This window comes from Gymnoscopelus microlampas (genome assembly GCF_963454915.1).
Source record: "Gymnoscopelus microlampas genome assembly, chromosome: 2".
Classification (NCBI taxonomy): domain Eukaryota; kingdom Metazoa; phylum Chordata; class Actinopteri; order Myctophiformes; family Myctophidae; genus Gymnoscopelus; species Gymnoscopelus microlampas.
The window spans coordinates 22,026,009-22,048,909 of NC_139939.1; the positions used below are offsets into that span (position 1 = coordinate 22,026,009).

At 42.2% G+C, this 22,901-nt stretch overlaps 1 protein-coding gene across 2 annotated transcripts in view; it reads left to right on the plus strand.

The window, feature by feature from the left end:
- plppr2b (phospholipid phosphatase related 2b) overlaps nucleotides 1-22,901 on the plus strand; it is an 85,691-nt gene that overhangs the window by 15,326 nt on the left and 47,464 nt on the right. The window lies entirely within an intron of this gene.

Sequence of the window (22,901 nt, forward strand, 5' to 3'; positions counted from 1 at the left end):
TAGAATTACATGCCTAAAATAGGGACCTCAGGGTTAAAGTGGTTAACATAACTTTCTTCTATTAATGTTGTTTTTATATTGAAAAACTTTAAATTTTAGAGAACTTTGCTTTGAGAAGTTTGGCCAACATCACCTGGGCCTAAATAAAAATGCCACCTCAAACTTTTTGTCTGCAAGAGTGGGCCAAGATGAGATTGGGCTGAAGCTTGAGCAGTACTGTGTAAATGATGCATGCTTTGCATTTATAACCTGACAGTAATGAGGTACTTGTTTGCACGCTGAACGCTCCTCTTGGAATACTTTTGGTCAAACACAATATGGATTATGCAAATGGTTGACGCAGCCACTTATAACAATGTGATAGAAAATGAAAGCACATTTTACAGCCCAGTACCTCTCGAACGTCCCCTAGCTTGCTTTTATTATTTTATTCCGCTTCGCAATTTCTTTTCGCATCATTCTACTTTTTCATGTCACAGAACTGACTTTTCAGATCAACGAAGAAAGGCGTCAAATCGAGGCGAATCAGCGAACTCCTGTTTCCAGCACAGTGCCTCAAAACAAAACATTAAACCACTGGTGTTGTGATTAGACTGGCGTAATAAGCTAATTCCTCTCACTTTGTGAATCTATCACATGAGTCAAAAGGATTTGTTGATCTATATGAGATATCGTAACAAAGGGCCTCTTCGGTGACTACTTAAGCCTAAGTCATACTTCGACGTAAGACGGTGTTGCTCGCAACGCATCGCATCCGCGACGCGTTGTGAGCTTGTAAATCGGCTATTTTTGCTGGACACAGAGTATGAATTAAGTTCTTTGCTTCTTGTCATTCTTCTCCACTCCTCTAGTCTTCCCACGACCATCTCTCTCTAATCCCTGAATGATCTGATGGAGTGCTCAGTTGTGTACCCTAATTAAATGACCTAATTAACTACGGAAAAACCCAATTATGCTGCTTCACTTCACTGTGTTACTAGCACACTTGAGAACGACGGGTCCTTATGGCTAAGCAGCATTGGCAGATTTCGCAGAGTTAGCTGTTTATTTCTTTTTCTTTCTTAATTAGGATTCCGTGCACGTTTTTTTGTTGTAGCCATTGGATATACTTGAGAACAATACACATACAAAAGGCAACGGTATTTTTTCTTCAGTAACTTGAGAATAGTCACACTGGGTCAAAGAAGAGAGTTTTTGCTGTAGTAGATTAGTAGGCTATGACCAAATACTATAGAGCTGGGGGTGGACTAGATTTACAGGGGTTCCCAAACATTTCAGCTCCGGACCAAAAAGATAAATTGAGTGGGTCCCCGGTACCCAAATGTACAAAAATACACAAACCTTTGCTACACAAGCAATTTTTATTTTTAAATTTCAGAAATTTGAAAAAACTATATATATTTGAAAATAAATATAGATTTATTTAAATAAAACAAAACGTAACAAAGGGATATTTACTCGCGACCCACAAAAATGGGTCCACGACCCCAGAATGGGTCCCTACCCATTGTTTAGGATACAGTGGACTAGAATCAAGATTTTGTCCCACAGGTTGAGCTGTAGTAAACACAGCTCTGCAGACTCGCAATCCTGTTCTACACCAGCTCCCCCACTATTTAACGAGGTGCAACTCTCTACTGCATAAACCTTCAAAACTGGCTTCATGTGAAACTCCCAAATGATTTATTTAACAGCTTTTTGTTGTTGTTTTATTGCACACAGGTGCTCATTTACAACATCCTCCTGAAAACATGCTTATATTGATTTTATAGAGAGCCTCTTTGAGGTGCTTCCACCAGCCTCTCTGAAATGAACCGCTCCATTCCATCATTCCTCTACATTACACACCTGTGTGATACGGCCCTATCTCTTTACAACATAAACATTCCACCTTCCCTAAAGATTCTGCTTCAGCTCAATTATACACTCTCTCTCTCTTTCTCTCTCTCTGTGTCTCTCTCTCTCCCCTCTTTCCTCTCTCTCTCTGTACTTCATATCTGGTGCATTCTCAACGGTCCTCTTGAGGACTCGTTATAATGATTTCTCAGCTTTCTAATATTTTATGGTGCATCCCATAATATCCCAGGGCTTAGTTCGGCCTTTAGTGTTCCTCCCTTCCTCCAGTATGCTGTTTGACATTCTCTTGAGCACTGCCCAGTCACTTTTTTTCCTTTTTACACAGATTGCCTCTTTCCGCAATCGCTCTTTTCAAGAACTAATTTCCTTGTATATTAGCGCGTCCCAAGCATTATCGATCCACCCGTTCTTCTTTACATTGAAGTCCTTATCTCCTCCCACACCAAAGCCATTGTCTTTCCTTTGTACGGAGCCTCGCTCTCCTCTCAGTCTTATCCTCCCCCGGTTGTCATTTTCTGCTCTCCGCCATTATCTCCATTTGTTCTCATCTGTAATCTTCCCAGTCCATCTCTTGTTAAGTAACATTACTCTTTCCAATGACTCTCTCCCTCTCTCCCTCTCTCTCTCTCTCTCTTTCTTTCTCTCTCTCTCTCTCCATCCCCTCTTTCTTTCTTTCCCTCGTTCCTCGTGTTCTTTCTTCCAATCCCACTCTGCTGTGGAAGAAGAGGGCCTCAGTATGTGGTCAGCTGGAAAAGATTAATCTTTTACATTGTATTGTGTAATTTTGTTCCACTGCTATTCTCAGCGTATGGGATAGAGAGAGAGAGAGAGAGCGCACACACACGCATGCACGTGTCTACTGTATGAGTGTGTGTGTGTTCCCGACATATCTGGGGACATTTGGGGACACTTCTTAGACATTAAACCGGTTAATTTGGAATGGCATGTCAAATTGGGGACCCAATTATGCTAGGCTGCATTTAGGGTTGGTTATGGTTAAGGTTAGGGTAATGGGATATAGAAGGATTGTAAGTCAATGCAATGCCCGTCGTAATGTGATAAGCAAGTGTGTGTGTGCGTGTGTGTATGCTTGCGGCGTGTGTTTCCAGTTTTTAATGACTTTTTAATTAATTCCCTCTCTTTGGACTGGGGTCAGTAGTTGATGACAGAGGTTACATTTCACACCGGCAAATGACATGGATGCTTTCCGTCTCCACATGCAGGCGTATTATTTAATGGTAACTAGTCTAGATCCTACCAAGCCCCGCCCTGCCTGCTTTGCGATTGGCAGAGGGGACGGAGGGGGAGTTGTCACATTCTAATACAGCTCAAAACCCTATTCCAGTACCTGGTCCGGTGGCATGCCTCGTTAATCATTAGACTGTCAACCCCAACCTCCTTTGACTCCCCACTGCCGGCACTCTTTTTCCAACAACCGCAGACAAATCTTTTGACGATAAACTATAGTTTTGTAGGCGTGCCGTCTCAAGCGAACTTGAGCCACGACCACGAGAGACACCGCCGAGCGTGCTCAGGCGAGCGAGTCGCCGTGCCGAACGTTGCGAAGTTCGCTTGAGCCGACTCAGTGCCGTTCGAGTTCTGTACCGATAGGCACAGAATCGTAAATCATGTTTTGGGCTGAGCATTAGCCACAACTGCCACTCAAAGTGACTACTGGCGCCGTTATTTTTCGGGACACAGAGTCTTTTCCGGGACTTGTCAGAATCTAGTTGTATAACACACACATGCTCTCTCTCAAGCTCGATTTATGGTATGTCGTACGACGGTGTCGCATGGCGAAATTAGCTGATATACAAGCTCACAATGTGTCACGACATGTTGGCTATTTTCAGTGTACTGCCGTACAATGGAGCATAAATTACACATCAGGGGGAACGTGTTGTGCTCACTTAACAAGCTACAGTAGCATAATCTCTCTTTGTTGATGTGTTTTTTATTCTATGCTTTTGTTAAACCCCCCTACTCACTCTCACTCTCTCTCTCTCTCTCTCTCTCTCTCTCTCTCTCTCTCTCTCTCTCTCTCTCTCTCTCTCTCTCTCTCTCAAGCCTTGCCTCTGTTGTTTTCATTTGTTCGTGGGGTGGAGAGCAGAGTGAATCACTCTAATGCATTTGTGTTTTGCTTTTAATCAGACTACAGTATATGCACCTGATTGAATCGGTGTGCACTGCGGTAGTTTAGTACAGGGTGTTTTTCAATTCAACTCCCTGCTTGTGTTATGATCACACTGATCTGTAGCAGAGCTCCCTCCGCAGGGCATACAGTCCTTTGTTGTTACATTAGCATCTCATTACCTATTTCTTCTTAATTCATACACCTAAACTAAACTTATCCCCCCCTCTCGCTCTCTTTCTAGGCACTTTTATACAGAGCATTATGCAATATGCAACAGAGGCGTAACAATGTCGGCTTTGCTTTTTAACGCATAACCAAACAAACCTGCCACCATGCAGGTGCAATTACTTTGCATGCCACTGCCAGCATTCCGGAATCAAAGGTCTCCACAACAGCGTAGACTAGTGTTACATTTCTGGACCGCTGTAGTCAGTACTAAATTCTTTATATTTACAACTATTCGTCCATGCATTTATTTCACAAAATACAGAGACTAATTCAGTTTGTAGGTAGGCTATAGCACTGTGGCCTGACCTTCTGGTGTGTTATCCTAGTTGTACCACAAAAAAAGTCCTATTTGGTTCCCAAGGAGGCAAAAATCCAATGCAAAAACAATAGAGGCGGGAGACCACTGCATAATGCAAAAATAGTTTTAACGCCTTCAAACAGCTATTTTACAACGCTTTGTTTAGGCAAATGAACAAACAATTGGCTCAAGACCTTACACACTACCTTTCCTATCTTGTAAACATTCAGGTAAAGACATATTTGGTGAAGGCCGGGTGGCCAAAAACCTTTTGCGGCATGAAGAATTAAATTAAGACAAAATGCGCTGACAATGTAGCAGACTGGAGTCACGGAAGCTCTGGGTTACTTGAGGGAAATATATCACAGCCAGCAGCTTGACATGGTGGCCAATGTGATTTTGTCCAGCTTGGGGGACAGCTGGTTCTGATGAAAATGAGGTTGTAGCTTGTTGTCTGACCCATACTGCAATGTTTTGTGTATGAACTATTGATCACAGAAGTTCAAATCTGTGAATATATTTCCAACTTGACCAAACTGTACTGCAGCATTATCCTTCACCGAGCGACACAAAGTCTGTTTTCCAATCGTTATTCGATCATTCTGAAGTTAGAAAACCTACTTCATAACGTAATTCACTCTCTCTCCCTTTCTCTCACTAGCTCGCTCTCTTTCTATGCCTCCACCAGTGTTTATGCCAGATTTTGTGAGAGAAATAAGCGACTATGAGCACTTTAAACCAACGTGTCGTGATGCAACGAGTTGTGAGCTTGTAGATCTGCTATTTTCAGACAAATCTTGAAAAAAAAAAAGCAAAACATTTTGAATATTTTTCGAAACATTTTAACAACACAAATCTGGTACGGGGATCCCTGGCACAAAATATTTTTAGATGAGGGGTCTGTGGACAAATACACGTTAATTTTGGGGTCCTTGACATGAAAATGTTTGAGAACTACTGGTTTAAACAACATTAGGAAATACCAATATTTACAAGCGACTTGACAAAAAAACAAGCCCAAAGTTGCTCATAAACCGTCACATCCCTATTCTGGGGGAGAATTCTCTCAGCTAAGTGGTCCTTGGCCCGAAAAAACGTTGAAGACTCCTGGGCTGGACAGACTTGGATGTACCGTAAGCTGCGTTTGGTTAGCGGAGCCATAAGACCACAATGCTGTATTTCTAGTTCTCTCTGTTTTTCACTCCCTGAAGTGATAGCCGTCGCTAGATATTATAATCGAGTTAAGCTACACTTACAATGCTAGCCCATGTATTTATTTCACAGAATACAGATCAAAAAATACATCAAAAGATGTATGTATTTGTTATTCATTTAGGGTTGGCTGATTATTTCAAACATCTGTGTTTGTGCGATCAGAAATACATTTGATGAGACATTAAACAGAAACAGGGAGTGAGAACAAAGGACGGAAACAAGCCATAGGCTTTCTTGGGTTTAAAATACTCTTAGCAGACCTTGTATTGAACTGTACTTTCCTGTGCTTTTTTTTGGCAAACTGCTAATAAAGTATTCAATCAATTCAAAGTTCAAGGCACATAGGTGCACAGACCAGACGTCTCACCCGTGTCACCCTGTCCCACCGTACCGGCTGTGCCTTTTTGATTTGGCTCTGTGACTACCTCGGCTGCCAGCTCAAAGGTGCCACGACAATGCCCCCCAATTATGAACAGCGAGGCAGAATAATGGCACAACATTCCTGCCTTGAAAAGGCTGTGTAAACAAAATGGGTCCTCTGTCTCTAGCTTCCCTCTCTTTCTTGTGTTCAATGTTGCTCTTTTATGTAAAGGTAGGACAACAGATAAAGGACAACTTCAAAAGATGTACGTACAGGTAATACAGAATATCTAGACAACAATACCAGTTGCTTTTTTAATGTAATTACATTCAAATGAAAAATGTTCTGAATATGTGACTGTGCTGGTAGCCGTTCAAACGATAGAGAAATGACATCACAAGCTGGAGCACGTTTCTATAGTTGTACACTGTACACTTTCTGTATGTTCACATACTGTATCGACTGTTGGCTCATGGTCAATAAATGCACTAGCATGTCTAGCATTCAAAACCAGCTATATTTGCACTGCTCCGGAAGCCTTCCTACTGTTAATTATAAAATTAAATGGATTATGTATTGATGAATGGTGCAGTCAACCAGCAGCAAGATAATACTACTTCCTACTCCTGATGTCACTGCCCTGTCTATAACTGTCTTGTCCACATTATCGTCTGAATAAATCTCTCTTTCTTTCTCACTATTGCTCTCTATCTCTCTCACGTTCTATCCATTATTCTCTGTCTCAATCTCTTCCTCTCTTCCCACTGTCTGTCTGTCTGTCTGTCTGTCTGTCTGTCTGTCTGTCTGTCTGTCTGTCTGTCTGTCTGTCTGTCTGTCTGTCTGTCTGTCTGTCTGTCTGTCTGTCTGTCTGTCTGTCTGTCTATTTTCGCGTGATCCTCACTGATCCCTTTATATAGACCATTCTCTGTGTCGTGACTTTTCATCGTGATCATTACCGTCTTCATATTCGTTTCCTAGATTAGAATGAGAGAACCAGTTATATTGGCCGTCTTTACATCCAAGGAGGATTAAGCACACATTCTAGTGCGGGCTGAAAATAATCAATCTCTCTCTCTCTCTCTATCTCTCTCTCTCTCTCTCTCTCTCTCTCTCTCTCTCTCTCTCTCTCTCTCTCTCTCTCTAACCCTAACCCTTGCAACGCTGCAATCAAATACAGTAGGTCAAATTAACTACTATTAAATTAACTAAAATGTAGCTTTTGCTGATTGCTAAAGTTGATTAATAGTATTATTATTATGTTTTTACAAATGCATTTAACCACTTGAACCCTATATTTAGTTGGATTCTCAAGGGCTCTTTTAGGCCCTCTCAGCTGTTTTCTCTAGACACTAAATATCTTAGCTGAAAATATCCCATCTACAAGCTCACAACGCATTGTAGATCTGCAATTGTATGCCACATGTTTGCCCCAGAATAGGTATCCTAGGGTTCAAGTGGTTCAAGGCTTCTGCTCTGGTACAGTGGGTCTATGTACCGAGATCAATACGGTGCAGATAGTGCAGGAATCCAGATGACTGACAGCCTTTACGGTGGTTGTATTCCATTAGACCTCCGTTTCCTGTCACAGCAGCTCACAAAACCTGCTGCTGTGTTTGCACATTGCTGTACTTCACCCAGCAGCAGAATATGGGAGGTTTTTTTTTGTGGTTATTTTCATGTTTTCAAAATCTTTTTGGGGTGTTTGTAATCTGTGGGAAATGCTGTTGTGTTTTTCTTGGTTACAGTTGGCAGGTAGTTAGAAAAGTGCAGCAGTGCCACAGTCTGTCTTCTCTTGGGAACCGGGTGTGCCTGTGGCGGCCTCTCTCCATGGCAAGGCTGCGCTCACTGAGTCTGTATATGTACTACATAGTCAAGGATTTCCTTAGTTTTGGATCCGTCACAGTGCTGAGGTATTCTGACACCGTGTATGCTCTGTTTAAGGCCAAACAGCATTCCAGTTTGCTCTGGTTTTTTGTTTGATTGTTCTTTGATTCTTTGATTCAAACATGTCAGACAGCGTGCATTGCATGACAAATAATTCAGGCTGTCCAGAAGCAGGGATAACAAATATCCCCACCGGCGATGAAAATGAATTACCCACGAGGGGGTGTGTGTGTGTGTAGGGTGGGGGGGATATCAAGAGGACAGGCATGGATTTCCCCCTCTATCTACCCCAGCAAATCGAACCGTGGTTCTTCTTGTTTTCTTATGATTTGTTTTCAGTCTCTCTCTGTCTCTATGTTTCTCAGTGGCCAATTAGCTCTGTGTAGCTTGTGTCAGTGCTGCCATGCTGTGAAGCCACATGGGAGTCTAGTCTGAGGCCTGAACCTGAACAGAGGCAGGCACTTTAAAAAGTCATTTTTATGTAGCTGATTCTTGACTGGCTTCAGAGGCTAGCTTCGGGACGGGAGGTTGTTGTGGCCGGAGGGAGGGAGGGCAGCAGGGCAGGCATACTGTGACAATATTGTACTACAGTATAGCCCAGTTAACATGTCGACTACTAGCTGAGCCCAATTATTTTTTTTACCCGGTGCAAACTGGCTGTTTGTTAATATCACCATAGTGATATCATAAATATTAGTTGTGGTAAAGCTTTTTGTTTCCAGGAATAACACCCCCAAGACACTCATCCGATCCTCAGCATGATTAAACCAGCATTCACCTACACTACACTTAGACTACACACCTACAAGAAAGATTTTAATCTTTAAGCTAAAACGATGGCTCGCCATGCTAAGCAAATAATACTGATCACCTGTGGGTGGTGGATCTGTAGCCCGTACCAGCTGGTGGAGTGGCAAGAAGAATCAGTCAATTGCATCACTCAGAGGCAGATATTGGAATCAGAATCAGAATCAACTTTAATGTCACATCACAGGTTTACAGGTGTAAAACAGTGGGCGAGATTCGTTTCTATGCAAGCTCCATCGTTTTTGTTATTTTCATAAGGTATTAAAGGGAAGAAGAAGAAGGGACAAGGGGAAGAGAGGGAGAGAGATCAATAAAAACAAACACATTGTCTACATTTACACATAGTACTTTATATCTATCCGGTGCGGTAAGTACTTGAGGTAAGACATAGGTGCGGTAAGTACCTGAGGCGCGTGAGCATAGCAGCAGATATACTCATGATCCGCTATGGATGTTATAAGGTGCGAGAAAAAACAAAAACAGCACGTTGTACATGGGATTACGGTGCAAAGTGTCAGTGTGTGTCGACCACATAATGTAACTGACGCTGGTATAATCTGCAGGTAGGTTCATTTAGGAAGTGCAAAAAAAGTCAAAGTCACTGTCCCTGGTATAATCTACAGGTAGGGCCAAGAGGAAGAGCAAAAGTCCTTGTTCAGCAGTCTGACGGTAGCCGGGTGGAAGCTGTTCGTCAACCTGGTGGTGTTGCCCTGCGGTAGGCCTCCTTGCCCAGCCACGGTTGTTGTAGGCATAGACATATAAAGGTAGACGCCTCCTCCAGCTCTGAGGCATCTGTACTTCGGGCGCGCTTCCGCAGGGCAGGCGGGAAACTTCCGCGTGCATCACAGAAGGGGACGTTCGGTAGGCCAATCAGAGGCAGGTGGGGGCGGGACAACTAAATTCTGACAAGTCCTGGAAAAGACGCGCTGTGATTGGCCCGTAGTCACTTTGAGTGGCAGCGTGCCCCCTCTCATATGGCGGCCGCGATACAGGTCGCTCCAACGAACTGCAGTGGCCAATGAGGTATCTAGGTTTCTATATCTATGGTTGTAGGGGTGTCAGGGACCGAGTTGGTCGGAAGGAGAGACACAGGGAAATCTTGGTTTTAAAATATTGTTCTCTTTTTTATTTATTTTTATTTATTTTCTTTTTCCGTTGTTGCAAATCAATGGTTTGATAACAAAAACAAATGTGCTCAACACAAAGGAAATTACTAAATAACTAAACAGACACTTGACTAAACAACACAACTGAACTGAAAACTGAACTAACCAGATTGACACAGGAGGTGGACATATATAGGGACGGGTCAGACCACTGTTAACACAAAAGGGGGAAAAGACAAAGACTACCATTGAAACACACACTCAAAACCCCTGTCCCACCCCATGGTACAGAGGGACTGTGGTGCAGTCCAATTTCTCCAGATTAGCTGTAGAATTGCTTTGGCCAGCCCATCACGTCCATGTATGTCAGTCAGCAACCTCCCACAGAACTCAAAGAAAACTCATAAATGAACTCATAGAAAACAACTAAACAATAAATTATGTAATTTCAACTGGTTAATAATGAACAACTGAAAATAAACACACTAAATATATAAAGCAAAAGGAAGATTACCATACATTATAGTCTCTATGTGTGGCTGCTGTGTCAGCCATCACAAGGGGTTTGAACAGTTTGTGGCTGGGGGGTGGTGCTTGTCCTTGATGATGCGCTGGGCTTTGGCTACACACCGCGTCTTGTACAATTCCTGGAGCTGGGGGGAGCTCGCCTCCCATTATGTGCTCTGCCGACCGCATCACTCGCTGTAGGTTTTTCTTTTCTCAGGCAGAACCGTTTCCGTACCAGGCCGTAACACAGCCTGATCGAACGCTTTCAACTGAGCTGTTGTAGTACAACCTGAGGATGCTCCGAACTACTATTCCTTCTCCGAGCCAGTTTGTTGCCCTAAGGTCTACTCCCATTCCTTTAAAAAAAAAGGTGCGCTTAAACTATAAGGACATTGATTATTTAAATGATGGATTGGAAGAGACGCAAACAATTTTAAGGAAAATTGTAAGTGTGGGACCATCTGTGATATCTTCACATATCAACGTAATAGTCACTCGCTCATTCACAGTTATGTTCTTCATTCATACCACCAATTAGAGCATGACAGAGACAATGCAGCCCATGTGTCTAGCGCGTCCTTGTGTCAAAGCTCTATGGATATTGACGACTGCGAAAGGGCTAACTGACAGTTATCACTGTGTGGAAGATCGGGCCCCAAAAGAACTCACTAGGGAAACGGCTGGAATGCTATAGGCACTGTGACTGGGCATAGACATAGGCACTGTGACTGGGCATAGATATTATGTAGATGCGGCCACTGGATCATACTGTATGTCTACCTCGCCGCCATGTTGTCAGGGGCAAGAAATATGCCATGGGTCGTCTATGAGTACCTGGAGACTTCACTTTTTTTATTTTTTTATGTCAATTAATGTTACTATCTATGTAAGATAGTGTTGTGGTGTCAATCCCACATTTTCTATTTAACCAAGTATCCTACATCATAACATATGTCTGACATTTTAACATTAACATAACCAAATTCAGCAAGTTATGATGATTTTAACTGTGGAAAGACTGTCGAAAGACCTCCTGCTTGGCATGAAAAAGTTTGAGAACCACTGCATTAGGAGGCATGGCTTGCCCCTACCTATATCATGGTCACATTGATGTATGGCTCCAATGAGCAGCAGCGGCCAATGTGCTATCTATGTGTCAGTATACAATATATTAGTCCGGCAGCCGCTGAGGTGGGGTGGCAAATTTGGTCTATAGTCTTTTTTTATTGGTTGGAAATAAATTGGTCCAAAATAAAGAGTAACTGACTTTATTTGCATGCACTTTTGCAAGCCTCTGTCATTATAACGTATATAATATCTAATATTCTAATAAAGTTACCTGATTCTGAAAAATGCTCAAAGGTCAGCAAAGAAGGTCAGCAGTTGGGGATTTGTTATTAACTAAAACCACCTATAGAAAAAATGCATACCCAAAGTATACCCCACTGGGTCCTGTTGGACTTGGTTTTCCTCTCTCGCTGTTCGACCACAGCTGCTAATTTGGTTCCCAAATGCTTCTTCTGCCCACGACATAGTGAGATATACAATCTGTTGTTGATACTGCTGACTATCTCTGGCAGAACTCCAAGGAGGTTGGTTCATTTCCTGCTTGCTTATCATTCATTCAGTCTCATGGCACATGACTTTAATGCTGCCCTACAGTAGCTGTCTCAACCACTTAAGCCCAATTTTCACAGTTTTCTTTTTTTTATGTTCAATTTTTGGTACGTTTTAAAATAAATAGGGACGTCAACTTGTCAAGTGATTTTAAAGTGATGTTAAAGTTTGGAAGATGATTTGGTTATACAGCTATTGGGCATGATATGAGTCCAAATGACTGTCACTCATCTTTATCTGTTGTTTCTGTGCTCCATGAGCAAGAAACCATGAATGGAAAATATTTAAGCTCATAAAAAAAAACAGATTCTGCCAATAAAGTATATCGTCTCTATCGGGTAGAAACCTATTATGTCCAAAACTGTTACTTTTCAGGATTCAAATTAAAAAATTAGTAGCAGATCTACAAGCTCAAAACGCGTTGGTTTGTGCTGCATTTTTAGCTTACACAGTCGTGGTTACAGCATACGCATTTCATGTGGAAGTTTGTGGGTTCGAACCCTGCCTGGGGTCGACGTCAGCAAGGACATGCGGTCGTGACAGGGTCCTAATGCTAAATCAAATGGGTTCAGATCTGAGCCAAATCTCCTGAGGAGGCGCGTCTGAAGCCTGTCCTGGACTGGAGTCTCCGGACGTAAAATCAGATGATGATATCTGTTACTTTTTGATTATTTTGTGTTTTGTCGCTGTGGTATGATGAAGTAGGGCATTTATTTACAAAACATACAAAATACAAAAGAGGGTTCTGCCGACAGTGACGATATAACAAAACTAGTACTGGTACATACATTTGGGTGAAAAGAGAAATGTCTAGCATATGGACGCTTACAATATTTGAAATGATGTCATGCCCAGGTGTCTCTACAGCCCAAAGTTCTACCAAACTTCAATATCAGTTTAACCTGTAGTAGGTGGGATCTGGGGACCCCCAGGGGTCCTTGAGCGGGTTCCTCCAGGGGGTCCCCAGCTACAGTGATGATTATACGGACCCCACTTTGAGAATCACTGACCTAGAGGGCACACACTCCTCACCTAGCAAAAAAAAAGTGATGGTCGTTGCAGGGTGACAGCTTAGAAAATGTGCACTCGGTGACACTGCAAAGTTGCAGAGAAACATGGACTACAACTCACAGCATTATGCTGACAGACAGGATCCCAAAGTGCAGGGCATATTTTAGACGGGCTAGACATAAACCTTACAAATATGCTACATGGAGCACTTGGGTTCTCTTCGTCTCTAAACCCCCCCTGTAGTCACGACGGCATGTGAATTCAGGCAAGGAGGCATTCGTTATGGCTGCACCTGTCAACCGAGCTGGTTAGTGTTCAGCAGTGTGTGTTGTGTGTGTGTGTGTGTGTGTGTGTGTGTGTGTGTGTGTGTGTGGGGGGGGGGCAAGTCACAGGCGGGATGCTCCCATAATAAATACTGTCTGCAGTGTATTCATCAAAAAACTTTCTTAATCTCTACACTTTCCCCCACAGTACTTCATTTGTTTTTCCCCCTGTGCTGCTTTGCTTGAGAAACTGCACCTCACCTTCCTCCTGGCTATATATGGATTTCCTCTCCTATCCATTTCCTGTTCTCAAATGGCACTGCCTCGTTCCACAAGAGGGCTTTTCTTGTGTTTAATGTCGTATACACACTGGATCTAAAATGTGACAAATGGGGAGGCAGCGAAAGATTCTAAATGCAAAAAGGTTTTTTCCTTTTTTCTTTTTTTTTTACAAATAGGTCACACCACGTCACGTTGCGATGCGGTGTGAGCTTGTAGATCAGCTATTATCATCTTAGGTCTAGGCATTTTTTTTGCCTTTTTCGCCAGGGTTATGCTCGTTACACACCGGGAGGAAAAACCAACAACCATGACTGTCTGAGAAAATAAAGACAATGACAGTCAGGGATGCCATTTTCAAGGTCCAAGGTTTCTTTATTGGTACATTTCTACTTTTACCTTGTACCTTAAGTACATTTTGATGCCAATACTTTTGTACTTTTACTCAAGTAAAATTTGGATCACCGGACTTTTACTTGTAACAGCTAGTATTTCTACATTGCAGTATTGATACTTTTACTTAAGTTAAAAAATTTAGTACTTTCTCCACCACTACCCAGGTGCATTATGTTTATATACTGTCAATGATCACAACTGTGATGATGACCCAGCCAGCTCACTGTGCTGGCTTTCTGTAAAGGAAAAAAAACGCTTTTATAATTCAAGGACCTCCTTGTGATGCCAAGATACGCTGCTAAAACAATGTGAGCCTATTTCTCATACAACACAGCTATTGTTGTAAATGGCAAGTTTGTTCTTATTTCAACAGATACCCTTTGTAATGGAATTTGTTAAAGCTGCAATCTGTGACTTTTATTTGGTACCAGGGATTCAAAAACAAGGTCTCCCATGTGAGGGACCACATGTTTACCGCAATCTATGCTTAGCCAGGGAAGATATTGTTCTTATGACCTGTCCTTCAGGCAATACTACTTGTCAACCAGTATAGGTGTCCAACCCGACACCAGGGTCTACATTTCTCAATGGAAGAGTAGAGTGACCACCTCCCAACCACTGCAGATGTAATACTTACTGTATATTGTGTTAACATACTCATTCTCAAAGTGGGGTCCTGGGACCCCCAGGGGTCCTTGGGGGGTACCAGGGGGTCCCCAGCTAAATTAGTTAATATAGCGTCACAATTATTTTTACAAACTTCAACCCTATTTTATACTTTGGCTATTCAAAAATAGCCAAAAGCGATCTGCTATTTTTTTAATATTTTGAAAATTTGTGAAAATCTTTGAATACAGCTTTTCGGACGGGGGTCCGCGGCCAAAATACATATCAATTTGGGGGTCCATGTCATGAAAAAGTTTTGAGAAGCACTGCTCTACCATAATAGTTCATTAAAATGATGTTTTATTCATTCCAATAAAGCCTAGACACACTGCAAGCGTGAGACGCGCACAACCTGTTGACGCGTCTCTCAGAGCTCGGTATAGTAACATCTTTATTTGATCATTTCTCCTGACATGCGTCATTGACGCGGACGTAGGTTCCGGATTGACAGCTTTACAGGCTTGGAAGTTAAGCAGCCATGCTGTGCTCTTATGCATAATGGACTGCCATGTTTACCCTCTGGGGTTTTGTATACAGTACGTACGTATATGCATGCAGCACCTTATCGCATACAGAACACATGCACATGCATACGTACATCACAGTGTGCATATGCATTTCTACACAAACACACTTATGGCAGCGAGACTAGAGCCCACTCACTCATTATTCTTCCTACAGGTTGTCTTTCATTATCTCCCTGTGTCTATGAATAGCACCCATCTGTCGGCTGCGTTTTTCTATACCAGCAAACCTGCGGGCGTGGGAACAAAACACTAAGATTAATTGGCAAAACACTATACTACTACTATACCTACTATTGTATTGATAACACAACATTCATATAAAACAGTTGATGTAAAACAATGTTATGTTGTTGTTAATATTTTCTTTAAAACCTTGAAAAAAATAGTTTTCATTGTCATACAGACAATAGCTGTTCACCTGGGCCAGGTGACCCTCGGCTGAGTTACCTGGGCAACCCAGCCGAGGGTGATCAGTCCCCCAGCTTGTGTCCAAGCAACACGCTACTCCGTGGGCCCCCCCCCCCCCCCCCCCCCCCCTCTTAATCCGTATCGGAAAAGCTGCCGCTATACTGCCTAAATGCTGGTATCGGTATATCGGTGAGTATGCCAGTCTATGCCGATCTGATACCACACCATATATCACATGATGATATGTCATTAATCAATTATTTTGTATTTTGAATGTTTGAATGCTTCAGTCGATGTTGCACTACTGTTTTATATATTTGGAACCCCCTCAAGAAACCCTGAGAGTCCCGGGACCCTTTGAGAACCGCAAACTGTTAGGAAAGGGCTGGTCTACATACGTTGGTGTGTGGGGCAGACGGGGATCTCCTGAATAAATGGTGATTGTGTCTCAACACTTCTCGAACTTCTGCTTTTTGTGGGAATCCGATACTTGGCATAAGTTATCAATTTTTCCATAACAGTCCGCAACCACCTTGAAGCTTTTTGTGCTGCTTCAGACAGTGATGTTTCTGGTGCATGCTTTCCTCTCCTGCAACCCTCTGATGCCAAGAAGCCTGAATGTATACACTATACTACCACTGATGTTTGACACAACTGTTATCACACCAGGCCAGGGAGGGAGAACACAGAGAGACCTGGCTTTTAGCAGGGACACCAGGTTCATAATATCCCCCCATGTCACACAAATTATCTCTTGCTATTAGAGGTTACAACAGAAATAATCCTCTGTGTCAGTACACTAACACAGGATTTTAAGACTCCCTGGGATTTGGCTCGTAATGCTAAAATAAGGCATTTTGTCATTTGTCTGTTATATACGCTTACTTTGTAGCCTAGTCCGTCGCGCGGTGGTGTCACGCTGTGAAGAGCGTGTAGATCAGCTATTTTCTCAGCTATCATACGTCAAAATATAAATCAGGTTATATTCAATTACTCTGTTATTATTATAAGACGGCTGCAGTGTACTGTAACTCTTTAGCTGACACAATGAAGTGTTAGCTATACAGTAAACGGCCAAACTGTAATTGAATTGTTTCATTCCAAAACATGCATATACTCCATTAAATAAACACACTTTCTCTCTTGGTGAAAGTCATTGCTGGCAGGAAAGTATAGCCTACAAGCTGTAATTGAAGCTATTATTAGATGACAAAATACATTTGCTTATAAAATGGTGAGTTTAGTGCAGATTTAATCATTTGTACTTCTGAGACACAGAAACATATATAAATAGATGTAAATATGCACTTATTGCTTGATTAAATATAGGAAAGAAGAAAATCTTTCAGCTTGTAGCACTTGGTTGATTGGAGGAGGAGGGAGGTTACTGGCGTGCGTGCGTGTGTGTGCGCGTGTGCGTGCGTGTGCGTGCGTGCGTGCGTGCGTGCGTGCGTGCGTGCGTGCGTGCGTGCGTGCGTGCGTGCGTGTGTGTGTGTGTGTGTGTGTGCGTGCGTGTGCGTGTGCACGTGTGTGTGCGTGTGTGTGTGTGGGTGGGTGGTTTACAGCCACATCCATGGAGATGCGTGTGCTATTCATAGATGGGCATTAGACACAGTGTCTAATAGGTGGTGAACCAAAGAGGCTGATGTCATTTTCAATGAGCGAGAGGCAGACAGGGAGAGTGGAAATGAATGCCAAGTAGTACAGAGAAAGAACAAAATGATTTGGAAAGTGTGTGAGAGGGAGAGATGGTGAGAATGAAAGAAAGTCAGAGACATATGAGGAGATTTAACAGAGTTTTTTTTCCAGAGAAAAACTGACAAAAGACAAAAGCAAAAACTAAGGGATGGGGGAAAAGAATGACAGACTGCACTCAATAATGAAAAAGACAACAGAGGAGAAAATAATCCAGGGAGGTTGGAAGGTTACGGGTGCCCGAAAGATAAATGCATGCTTTGATCATCCTCCAGTACTCTTGTACCCTCTCACCCTACCTCTCTAATGCTGCTCAGTTTCCCTTATTGTCTTGTGTTTACTCATCACTTCACTTGCTTTCACATTGCCATTTTGTAATTTCTCTCTCTCTCTCTCTCTCTCTCTCTCTCTCTCTCTCTCTCTCTCTCTCTCTCTCTCTCTCTCTCTAAAGTCCTGTATTCAAACTTTAACTTGAGTAAATGTACAAAAGTATTGGCATCAAAATATACCGTAAATGGGCCTATAGTACTTGAGTAAATGTACTAAGTTACTGTCACACCACTGCTTGCTCTTTCTCTGCTCTCTCTCCTTTCTCTCCTCTCTCTCTTGCTCTCTCCTCTCCTCTCTCTCTCTCTCTCTCTCTCTCTCTCTCTCTCTCTCTCTCTCTCTCTCTCTCTCTCTCTCTCTCTCCCTCTCTCTCCTCTCTCTCCCTTTCCCCCTCTCTCTCTCTCTCTCTCTCTCTCTCTCTCTTATTTCCCCACGGTGTGCTCTGCCTCCTCAACGGTGTATTGTCTGGTAGAATTGATTCTCATTTAATGTTCCATGCCTCTTCAGTTCTTCATCTTCTCCTACTTCAGCTCTCTTATACCTCCCCGGCCTGTCTGTCTCTCCCCCTCCCCCCTCCTCCTCTCTCTATTCTTTGCAATCAGTGTGTCACTTCATCATCCTGTGCGTTATCTTGCGCAGTGCGCCGCAATGCCACTCAACAACACCAGGTGGCAGCCAAGCCCTGTTGATGATCACTCGTAAATCTATGCTAATCCTGTCAACACAATCAGACATTAGTGTGTGTGTGTGTGTGTGTGTGTGTGTGTGTGTGTGTGTGTGAGGTTAAATCCATGTGGGTGTACCGTCATTATATGGTGGTGTGCGCATTTGTGTGTGGTTGTGAGTGAGTGTAGATGCACGTGGTGTGTGTGTGTGTGTGTGTGTGTGTGTGTGTGTGTGTGTGTGTGCGTGCGTGCGCGTGCGTGCGTGCGTGTGCGTGTGCGTGTGCGTGTGTGTGTGTGTGTGTGTGTACATTGTGCGCACATTACTATACTTGTGTGAGGGTCAAATGTTCCTACTCTGAAAGTATGCTGACAACGCATGGATCTGCTATTTTCAGATGTAGGGTTTGATTGGGTTAAAAAAGAAAGAAAGATGGGTAATCGCCCTCTTAAAATGTTGATGTCCTCACAAAGATAGCAAGACAAACGTGTGTGTGTGTGTGTGTGTGTGTGTGTGTGTGTGTGTGTGTGTGTGTGTGTGTGTGTGTGTGTGTGTGTGTGTGTGTGCGCGTGTGTGTGTGTGTGTGTGTGCGTGCGTGCGTGTGTACGAGATTATGTTTGTCTATGTGTGCATGTGTGTGTGTGTGTGTGAGAGAGAGAGTATGTGAGTCTATGTGTGGGTGTGTGTTCCATTGCCTGAGGTGTTGCAGTAGGAGGATATTGCTGTAAGATTAGACCTTGGCTTTTAATCAGCCACCTGACAACTCTACCAGTGTTGCCATGTCTGCTTATTCTAAGCGATTTTGGGCTTGTTTTTCTGTAAAGTTGCTTGTAAATATTGGTAGTTGCGCGGGTTGTGTTTTTTTGGTGTGTGGGTGAGTTGGGTGGTATTCGCTTATTTGGGCGAATACCACCCAACTCACCCCCAATCCAACTCACCCCAAATCAAGCCCAACTCACCCCAGACATCTCACCCCACAGCAGAGCCCATCTCACCCCACAGCAGAACCCATCTCACCCCACAGCAGAGCCCATCTCACCCCACAGCAGAGCCCATCTCACCCCACAGCATTAAGTACAATATTGATGAATTTGTTACTTGAGGAATTTATATTGAGGAATTAAGTACAATATTGAGGAATTTAAGTACAATATTGAGGAATTAAGTACAATATTGAGGAATTTGTTACTTGTGGATTTATTCTGTTTTAGGCTTGGTTAAAGTTTTAAATACTGTCTCTACAAAACAGTCTCTACAAGAGGAATTTGTTACTTGTGGATTTATTCTGTTTTAGGCTTGGTTAAAGTTTTAAATACTGTCTCTACAAAACAGTCTCTACAAAACAACTTAATGGTTCTGGGGGGGGGCTCGCTGGCCCCCGTCTTGTTAGGCTATTATTGATGTGTTTGTTAGATGTCTTATTCTATTGTTGGTCAAATCAAGAGGTGTTGTTCTATTATTGTTTTTTGACCTAAACCACCATGTAAGTTCTCAAACAATGCATGTGTGCAATGCAATGTTCTATAATGTTATGGCATCAAAAAGTACAAAAAGTAATATTTCTAAAAACTAAAGTTCTCAAACAATGCATGTGTGCAATGCAATGTTCTATAATGTTATCATTTATACCAGCAAAGTAGTAGGTAACTAAATATCCTAGGGAAATAAGGAAAAGTGTTTAATGCATGTTTCATTTTTCTTTGTTAAGTTAGTATTTGTTTGCATTATTTAAATGTAAACATGAGTGATGAATGCAATGAATGCACCAATGTGATTAATCCACTGTTGGATAAATAGTAGTTATATACATAACTTTGGGACTGTGAAATGCATAGGAAAGTGTTGTTAATTGTAAACTGTAGACATTGAACATCTATTTTGATATAAAGTTATACCTAAATAATTAGATGTTATTTCAAATGTCCCTCATACTGTAGACATTGAACATCTATTTTGATATAAAGTTATACCTAAATAATTAGATGTTATTTCAAATGTCCCTCATTTTATTTGTTTTTAAAATAAAATGAGACATTTTGAAAGTAGCCGATCTACAAGCTCACTTTATAGGAAGATGTCCTTATAGGAAGATGTCCCTCATTTTATTTGTTTTTAAAATAAAATGAGACATTTTGAAAGTAGCCGATCTACAAGCTGACTTTATAGGAAGATGTCCCTCATTTTATTTGTTTTTAAAATAAAATGAGACATTTTGAAAGTAGGAAGATGTCCCTCATTTTATTTGTTTTTAAAATAAAATGAGACATTTTGAAAGTAGACGATCTACAAGCTCACTTTATAGGAAGATGATTTTGGTTTGGTCCTGGGGTGAGTTGGGTTTGGTCCTGGGGTGAGTTGGGTTTGGTCCTGGGGTGAGTTGGGTTTGGTCCTGGGGTGAGTTGGGTTTTGGCCCTGGGGTGAGTTGGCCGAGCCCTGGGGTGAGTTGGGCGAATATTTCTCAAGTCTTCATGGGGTGAGTTGGATTGGGGGTGAGTTGGGCTGTTACCATTTGGGCTCGCTTCCAAATGACGTTCAAACCAGTGGTTCTCAAACTTTTTCTTGTCAAGGACCCCCAAATTAATATGTATGTGTCCACGGATCCCCCATCTAAAAACAATTGTGCCAGGGACCCCTGTACCAGATTTGTGTTGTTAAAATGTTTCAAAACATTTGTCACTTTTTTCAAAAAAAATAAATAGCAGATCTACAAGCTGCGACGCGTTGTGAGCTTTTTGATCGGCTATTTTCAAATATCAAATGCATATAGGTTTAAAGTGCTCATGTGAACGCTTCTTTTGGTCTTGTTTTCATAGACCTGGCTGCTTACTTCTCTCGCAAAATCTGGCAACACTGAACTCAACCATCATGCTGGCTACAGTGATGGTTCCTATAGCTCATATCATGCTGGGGCCAATCCAAAAGTGATTCCAGTGAGAAACGTGTTAGAGGCCTTCTTTTGACATGTTATTGGTGTTTCCAATTAAGTGGTTCAAGCATTCTGCCTTGAAGGCTGATGGTGAAGATTTATTTCTGTCAGTCAATTAATTGGAGAACAATTGCAGAGTACAAGCCTCAATCAGATATGGCCTTGCCCAGATGTTAGTGAGAGAGTAACAGTTGTGGAAGATAAATTACCTTCGAAACACAATATGTCACGGTTTGTAACTATGAGGATGACACGTTCTGTGGACAAGCACCAAAAACGTCTCGCGTATGACCGAATCCAATGCTTTGTTGGGGAAATTCAGAAATCACTTGAAGAAGATAGCTCAAAGATCACGATGCAACGCGTCGTGGGCTTGTACAGTAGATTGGCTATTTTCGAATAGCTGAAGTATAAAAGCGGTAAACCCATTAAAACCGGGTAAGTATTTGTGTCATTTTAGATTTTAGCGTTGGCTATACAAAAATAGCAGATATACAAGCTGTGAGCTTGCTCGCTGTGAGTTTGATCTGCTATTTTTGAACATTTTTGAAAAATCTTGAAAGTGTCCTGGCACAAAACATGTTCAGATGCATGGGGTCCGCGGCCAAATATATATCAATTTGGAGGTCCTTGGGGCACGAAAAGGTTTGAGAACCACTGATTTAGAAGGCATTTGTAGAATTTGTAGAAGGCCTCAGGTCTTAATGGGTTAAATAATTGATGCCCCAGTGAAGCAGCCTGTCTTCCGTTCATTCAGAGTCCTGTCTTCCCCCTAGTACGACCTGTCATTTACACACCAGCCTCCATCTACACATTTGACCCTGCCGCTGTGCACGGCTGCACACACACATTTGACTTTACGGGTTGACTTTTGTGCCATCTGCTCGTTCCACAGGGGCCCATAGGGTAGACATGAGACCTTTCTGACAGCTAGCATAAATGCTAACACTTTTGTACAAGCTCAGTGTTTTCCCCAGGAGACATTATTGATGCCAAAAGCCGGCGCCTTTCTCCCCCTGCCCCCACAGACATGCTGAAAGTGGTTTAGAGGCTTTTTTATTAATACCCGAGGGTCTTCTAGTGCTTTTGTCGTATCAGTTCCACGCTATTGTCAGTTAGCTTTTTCACCCTTTGATGTGCAGTGATAATGTGAATAAGATAGATGAAGTATTTTAACAACGAGTTCATCAGTGGTTCAACAAGTATCTGTGGTTATGGTTTAAGAATACCAGCTAGATTTCTGTTTGCAGGATTCTGCTTACAGACATGACTAGTATTTGTAAAAAAATAAATAAAAAAAAGTCAAATAAGATCATCGCTGTTGGACGGAAACCTCATATGTCCAAAACTGTTTATAGTTTGAAATAGATGAAATTGCCGACCTGCAAGCCCACAACTTTTTTGCTACTTTTGTGTGAAACGTAGTATGACGAAGTAGGGCATTCATTTACAAAAGAAAACATAAAAAGAAAATCTCGAAACGTAGGCGTTCGCGGCCCACCGTGGCCGTGCGCATTTTCAGACCGAGCATGTTTTATCTATTTTAATGACTAATCAATCCATTGTGTTCTGGGCTGGCTTGGGTTGATAGAACTAAGTAGTCTTCTTTAAGTTGCTATTTATTGGTATCACAATGAAAAGAAAACAGTAACATATCATGTTTTAATTTGATTTATTTCTGTGTTATCATTAAAATCATTGTGTTCTGCAATATCTTCGCAATATC